The sequence below is a fragment of the Hibiscus syriacus genome, unplaced genomic scaffold, assembly GCF_006381635.1.
Source record: "Hibiscus syriacus cultivar Baekdansim isolate YM2019G1 unplaced genomic scaffold, ASM638163v2 tig00001980_pilon, whole genome shotgun sequence".
Classification (NCBI taxonomy): domain Eukaryota; kingdom Viridiplantae; phylum Streptophyta; class Magnoliopsida; order Malvales; family Malvaceae; genus Hibiscus; species Hibiscus syriacus.
This window is the reverse complement of record NW_024061902.1, coordinates 363,519-371,973: the sequence shown is the minus strand read 5'-3', so window position 1 is coordinate 371,973 and position 8,455 is coordinate 363,519.

The window sequence follows — 8,455 nt, the reverse complement described above, 5'->3', positions numbered from 1 at the left end:
CATCCTAATCCAGAGTGAGAAGCATCACTGTAAACAAAAAAATCTTTCCCAGATTCAGGGTGAATCAGCACTGGGGCTTGAGTTAGAAATGTCTTCAATTTCTCAAAACTAGCTTGTTGGTTCTCAGACCAGACAAATGGAACATCTTTCCTCAATAGTTTCGTCAGAGGAGCTACAATAAGGGAGAACCCCTCAACGAAACGACGGTAGTAACCAGCTAAGCCCAAGAAACTATGGATCTCAGAAACATTCCTGGGTTACATCCAGTTCAGAATAGCCTCCACTTTACTTGGATCCACCCGAATACCATCAGCAGAAACGATATGTCCAAGAAAAGTCACTTCGCTAAGCCATAACTCACACTTGCTCAACTTAGCGTACAACTTATTCTCCCTTAGAGTCTGTAGAACAATCCTTAAATGCTTCTCATGTTCTGCTTCACTTCTATAATACACCAGTATGTCATCAATTAACACAACTACAAAATGGTTCAAATAAGGTCGAAAAACCCTATGCATCAGATCCATAAAAGCAGTAGGGGCATTTGTTAACCCAAATGACATCACTAAAAACTCATAATGCCCATATCGATTAAGAAAAGCAGTCTTTGGAATATCCAAATCTTTCACTTTGAGTTGATAATACCCATACCTCAAGTCTATTTTTGAAAAGATAGAAGCCCCTCGAAATTGGTCAAATAGATCATCAATCCTGGGAAAAGGATATTTGTTTTTAACCGAGAGCTTGTTCAGTTTCCTATAATCAATACAGAGTCTCAATGTCTCATCTTTCTTCTTAACAAAGAGAACTGGGGCTCCCCACGGTGATACACTGGGTCGGATAAATCCCATGTCCAACAACTTCTGAAGTTGGACTTTTAGTTCCTTAAGCTCCTTTGGGGCTATACGATAAGGAGCCATTGAAACCGGGGTGGAACCAAAATAAACTTCAATCTTAAACTCAACTTCTCCATACGGAGGTAATCCATGCAACTCCTAAGGAAAAACATCAGAAAATTCCTTGAAAATCTAGATGCCTTCAATATCAGATTTAGAACTCCTAGTGTCCAAAATATAAGCAAGAAATGCCTCAGAACCTTTCCTGATCATCTTCTCAGCTACCAAAGCATATACAACATTCATCAGAAATCCACGGCATTCCCCGATCATTACAATCTTTCGATTATCTGGGGTCTTTAAAACAGCTTTCTTGGTCTCAAAATTGATATTTACTCGATGTTTATCCAACCAATAAACGCCGAGAATCAAATCAAACTCTTCCAAAGGTAACTCCATCAGGTGGGCCACAAAAATCTCCCCATTGATCTCTATAGGACACTCTCTAAAAATACGATCCAACACAATAAACTTCCCTAAGGGACTTTGAACTATCACCGAATGCTCAGTATTCTCAACAGGAATATTTAGACCCTCAGAAACGAAATCTGATACCTAGAAATTGGTAGAACCACTATCAAACAATGCAAAGTAGGGAACTGAATGAATAGTAACAATACCTGCAATCACATTAGGCCCATCGTGATCCTGTCGAAGTCTAGTAGTGTAAACCAATGCAGGCTGTCTGGCCTCAGATTTGACTAGACCCCTATTCTGAGATACTCAGCCTCTATTAGTCGATCCTGATGCTCTGCCTTGACTACGACTCCCTACTGGAGTCTGAATAGTACCCTGAGTACGAGCGGGAGTACTAACTGGTGTCTGAATTATAGTAGCTAGCCCTGGACAATCCCTCATGAAATGGTTACTAGAACCACATCAAAAATAGATACCCAAATTTTTCCAGCATTCTCCAGGATGATGTCTCCCACAATAATCACATGGTTGCAAAGGTTGCCATCCAAAAGAATCACCATGTCTAGAAGAATGTACAACTGAAGAACCAAATGCCACAGACCTAACACTCGTCCCACCTCTCTGTAAAGATGAACCCCTGCCTCTCTTACTGGGGTGTGTAGAAGAATCAACAAAACCGGAAGGCCTCCTAAATCGGGTTTGAGCTCGATCACTCTCTCTCTCTTGTGCTCCATGCCAAATCGCTCTATTTCTTCAGCAGTCTTAGCTATCTCAACCAAAGCATCAAAATTCCTCTCCTGGTGAGTAGCAACTCGTCTCTTGATCTCATACCTGAGTCTATTCTCGAACCTCAAGCATTTATCTACCTCAGTGTCAACAAGTCCAGGGGCATAACGGCTCAATCGGATGAACTCCACCTCGTAGTCCATAACAGACTTATAACCCCTCTACAGATTCTAAAACTCCTGACGTCGCTCCTACATGTATCTCTCTCCGATATAGTGACTCCAGAAATGTGTCTTGAAAAGATCCCATGTTAATTGATTCCTCGGAATACTACCAGAAATCGATTGCCACCATCTGAAGCTTTCTTTCTTCAACATAGTTAGGGCCCCCTTTAACTTCTGCTCAAGTCTCAGATCCATCTCATCCATAATCCTCTCTGTGTCCTCCATCCAATACTCAACGTCTGTCAGAGGTCCACCAGTAATACCCTAGAATGGAACTACACCAACAGCGACCAAAGAATTTGAAATCTCCACTGCAGTCATATTACTAGGGGCTTTGGCAGCTCTCTGAAACATGCAGAATATAGCTCTATTAATGGCGTCTTCGTTCATATCAATATTCTCATCTTCAGTAATGGGAGGGTCTCTAATAGGAGTAAACTGATCATCATGAGAAAGGGTCAGATCTAATTGCAGAACAGAAGGATCACGTGGTAACATTGGATTGTCTATCGTAACAGAATGTCTAGCGACTCACCCTCTACCACGTCCACGTCCTGTCCTATGACCTCTAGCAGCACTCATCGTTGGATCTATAAGGCTCTACAGAAAGAATTTGAAAAATATGTTAGATTAACATCAGGGATCTCTAGAAAATTTTAAACCATAAAATAAGGTGACACGTTTTTTTTTTCAAAATTTCTTAAAAATCCAAAGTTTAGGACCCATCTACAGCCAAGTGTTTAAAACCGAAATCTCTGATACCACCAAATATAACCCCCTAGACCCAGCCTGAACGCTAGACCCAAACCTAAGAGGTCACATAACCCATTCAGAGTTTTTTTAAAAAAAAACAACTTATAAAACCTTAAGGTAATATTGAGCAAAATATTGATAATACAATATATCCAAAACGATAACAAATTACATGTACCAAATACATTTGGAAAACATATAGAGATATACATTCGTACAAGTAAAAGTAGTTGCTCTCCCTTGATGCCAAATCCTCTAGTTTATGGTCTACTGTTATCTGGAAAGGGTAAAATTTACAAAATGAGCTAAAAAGCCCAGTGTGTTTCATACAGTGTAAAATTAAACACATATAAAATATTTCAGTAAAAATCAATTTATTAAACATGCAAAAAAACATGAACACTATTTACATCCAATCACTCCGATTACTAGAATTTGTATGTTCTCCAGAACCATACATCCACCTGCACACCAGTAAGGACTTACCCTGAGCACAAAGCTGAGGAGCCTGCGGTAATAACTCCCCAATCCAATCACTCCAATCACCAAAATGTGAAGGTTCCCCAGAACCATACACCTACCTGCACACCAATAAGGTCTTACCCTGAGCCCACAGCAAAGGAGCCTGAAATACTTCCCTCAATAATACCCCAGTGATAGTAATAAACATGTATGTATTCAGGTGAAAATAAATATTAATCCATTAAAACATGAAAATGGTTCATGCTTGAAAATCATATGCATAAATTACAGAAACCATAAATTATATCAGTAATATCCGGTAAATTAGGTGTCAGGTAACCAGTATTCAGAAAACATGTATCATGTCGTAACAATATTCAAAATAATCATCAATTTGAAACAATTCATGTGATAGTTTAAAATAGTAAGATAACACCGTCAGGAAACACACCTATAACAGTATGAGAAACCAGATAGGGAAGCCTACTATTGGGTTTGTTGATCACGCTCTGCTACAGTGCTAGATCATACGAATTGGAAAAATCTATATTGGAATCCTAATATAAATAATCTAAATCTTTATTTAAATAAAATACGGAACCTAAGGATAAGTCTCGTAGTACGCGGTTCGAACTGATCTGATGAATGAACAACTATGGACCTAACTGATCCTCGCTCAGGTGAAACACGAGTACCTTTATAAAATATTTTACTAAATCAATTCCTTAACCAAATCTCAGATAAATAATCAAAATACTAAAATACTAAGCCTTTTTGGTTCACAAGCTTGATTCGTGGATTTTGGTTCAGAATTTGGCAAAACGGACTTCGAAATCAGATTCAGGACGTCGAAAAACATAAAATATGAATTTCCAAAAATTTAAATTCTTGGTCAAAGGGTTTGATTGAAAATTTGGAGACTTCCGAGTTTGAATTTGGCAAAACGGGCCACAAAAACGAATTCGGGACGTCAAAAAATGTCAGGATAGGTATACTCGAAAAAGATTAACGGTTGTTTAATGGCCGGTCAAAGTTCTGGTCAAAGATGGATAATAGATGATTGACCATTTTACACAATTATCACCCTTTTAAGAAATATTTACGAAAACAACACCATTTTAAAAATAATTTCAAAAATAACACATTTTTAAAAATAATTACGAAAATATCACCCGGTCAACTGGTCGGGTCAACGGGTCGGGTCGGGTTGGAACCGGTCAAACCGGTTCCCCACGCGTAGTGGCGGCACGTGGGGGCACATGGGACCTTCTCCAGCTTCGTAAAATTCACAGAAAATTTTCTAAAAATTATTTTGAGCGATTTCGATGTACTTACAAAGGTTGGTTCAAAATTTTGAACGGCGGAGAGCTCGATTTCAATAAATCGAAAACTTTGACCACCTCACCTCCTCACGCGCTATCTCCTACGGAGACCAAGGATGACACCGGCTGACTCGAAACGGCACAAGGAACACGATGGTGCGGGAGGTGTCGAAAACAGAGCAATGATCTGCGATGAATTTAAGATTTTCTTGGCGATGGTGCTAAAAAAAAGGTCGAGACTTTGACTTGAAATTCACGGCATTTGGCAGTTTTTCACTTCAATTAATTTAAGGGGTTTGTTCTTCGCTCGATGACGAACATGATGGTGGTTTCAAAATGACGATCGAAATTCGAACGGCGTCGAAATCGGGTTTGGAAGGAGAGGTTGGTGGGGAGGAATTTTAGCAAATTATGCTTATGAATTTCCCCCGTAATTCTGATTCAAAGCATTTAATAGAGTTGTAACACCCCAATTTAGGGGCTAAATTTAAGAAAATATAAATTGGTGGATTTAATTTGGTATTTTGAAAGAAATAAGGGATTAAATTGTAAGATTTCAAAGTTAACAGACCGTTTTAAGAAGTGCAGGAAGTTCAGTGGCTAAACTCTTGGTTTAGCCATTTTTAATTATGAGATGTTATAAACCCCCCAGACTCCCGTATATTTCTGGAAAATTTTCCAGTTTTCCTCTCCCGTTCTCCCTACTTCCAACTCCGATCTACTCGCCGTCCGACCTCCAAACGACAAGCCGAAACAACCATCGTGTTCGTTGTCAACCGAGGAACAAAACCCCTCAAACCTTTCATCGTGAATCATCGCCGTTCGTCGTGAATTTCAGTCGGAAGTATTGTCGGTAATAACTCGGTTTTAGTTGGTTTTTCAACGATTCACGACGATCGGGTCATCCGTTTACGACACCTCCCGAACCATCGTGTTCCTTGTGCCGTTCCGAGTCCACCGGTGTTCTCTTTTTTCTCCGGCGGCGGCGGCGCGTTGGGAGGTGAACCGGTCAAACTTTCCGATTTGTTGAAATCGAGCTCTCCGCCGTTCAAAATTGTGAACCGAGCTTTGTAAGTATCTCGAAATCGCTCAAAATAATTTTTAGAAATTTTTCCGGGATTTTATCACTGTTCACGCGCCCCCACGCGCCGCCACTGCGCGTGGGGAAGGGAAAAGTGACCGGTTTGACCGGTTTTGGAACTGTTTTGACCGGTTTGACCGGTCACAACCCGACCCGACCCGTTGACCCGACCCGACCCGTTTACCCGACCCGTTGACCCGACCCCACCCGTTGACCGTTGACCGTTGACCGGAGTTGACCACTGTTGACCAAAACTTTGACCGGCTTTGATCGGGCATTAAACAACCTTTGACTTCGACCGAGTATACCTATCCTGATATTTTTCGACGTTCCAAATCCGATTCCGCTGTACGTTTTTCAAAATTCGAACCCGAAGGCCTCGAAATTGTCAGTCAAACCCGTTGACTTTGATTTTGACCGAAAATTCCAAATTTCCGAAAAGTCATATTTTATGCTTTCGACGTCCTGAATCCGAATCCGAAGTCCGTTTCGCCAAATTCGAACCCGGTAAGCCGTCTTTCACTAATTTATCACCCGATTCGATCCGTTTATCGTAATTAAGCTCATTTTCTGATATAATTTCTGTTTATATGGATCCGAGGAAATATTGGAAGTTGAATTGAAGATCAAAGGTGTTCGAATGGAATTTTTATGGTCGATCAGTATTGCACGGAAATCGAGGTAATACTTTACTACCTCTTTATGCTTTATAGAACATGTTGGTATTGGTAAATGCATGAATGGAAATGTTTGGTCTTATATGTGTAATAAATGAAGATCTACACTAGATATGAATACGGTAGAAAATAAATAACTGAATATGGCTCAGATGACTATTATAAGAAATTGGAGGACAGTTGGAATTAAATTACAAGTTCTGAAATTAAGTGATAAAAGAATCAATCATGGATTGTAGATTATAATTTATCTCATTAAAGGTACTTAGATGATAAATTATGAGAATATTTCGATTAGGTAAAATTACGAAATTACCCTAATGGTGGAAAATGACAAGAATTGTCTCTGGAAGTAGATTAATAAATCTGAAAAGAATTATTGATCTGCTAAAACTATTCATGTGCATAAGGAAATGTTAGTTTTACTTGGAAATTATGGATAACCGGTTTTTAACACCAAGAGGGTTTATGCAAGATACTATAAGTCTGTTAAGGAATCACTTCAAGATCAGAGAAGGTTCGGGAAAGCAATTAATCATAGGATCTCTAAATTATATTATTTTCGTTAAAAGCTAATATCGAAATTATCTGGTTAAGAAATTATAGAAATACCCTTAAGAGATCGAATAGTCTGAGTTAACCCTGAATGAGAAAATACTTAGAGGATTCGTACTTAAGTCGATTAAGTACATATTTGATTGTTAAGATCATGACTTAGTAGGAAAATTCATGATATTCCGTTTGTAAAATTTGAGAAGACACTTGACTCGAAAATATCCGAATAATGAGTAAATACTTGAAGAATAATTTAATGGGGGTATTTTGCTGTCAGAATTGTTCGAAAGGACTAAAGTAAAAGATATAAATTGGAATTAAATAATAAGACCGAATGGAGGAAAAAGATTGAAATACCGTGGATCTGTAAAATGACCAAAATACCCCTGTAATGGAAATGACTCAAGAATGTCACCAAGCTAAGGAATGATTGGATATCCTCGAGCTCTGAAATGAATGGAATAAAACTGAACATCAAAATTACCAAAATACCCTTATGGCCTAAAGTAAGTAAATGTCTTGGATTAATTAAAGAATCCAAATAAGCATAGGTATTGGCCTACCTTTAAAAGTAATGGAACATAATTTAAGTGAGTAGATCAACCCTAAAGCTATGTCAATACCTGAATGACATAGATATTACTGGAATGCGTATTCGTCTTCTTAAGTTTGACTCGATGATAAATTTTAGAAGTATTCAACTTAGTTCAACTCTGGATCGCATTCAGTACTAAGAATTGGACGTTTGCACGACAAATCAGCCACAAAGACCAAATTGAATGTAACGGAAGTGCAGCATGTGTCTGAAAAATCAGGAACGCTTGAATTACTCTGGAAAATCCCGAAGTATCTGGAATGGACTTGAATGCTAAATAAATTAAGTAACCACAAGGACTGAGGATTGAATAAGCGAGTTGGATGAATCTGGAAATGTTAATGAACATATATGATGTAATGTTCTTATGGATTATGAATTACAAAATCAAGTACGTCAGTATTTCATGATATGGTGAAAACGTGAACATGAAATAAAGACATTAGAAGATTTATTCAACGTTAATTTCGAAAATGAAATATGAACAAGAATTTGTGGTATTAAAGGGTAAATACCCTGGAAGGAAAATGAATTGACCAGTCGACATAGATTGTTAAGGTTCTGAATCTTCGTTCTCAAGTTGTTCGATTATCCGATCAATTGACATGGATGCAAAGGATTCTGAATACCCTTCTGATTACGTACAACTTCTGAAAATTGTCCGAATAAGATATGATCCTGATAATTCACATTCTGAATAACTGATGATTTCGTCAGTTATTTAACTTTTTACAATAGTGATTCTAA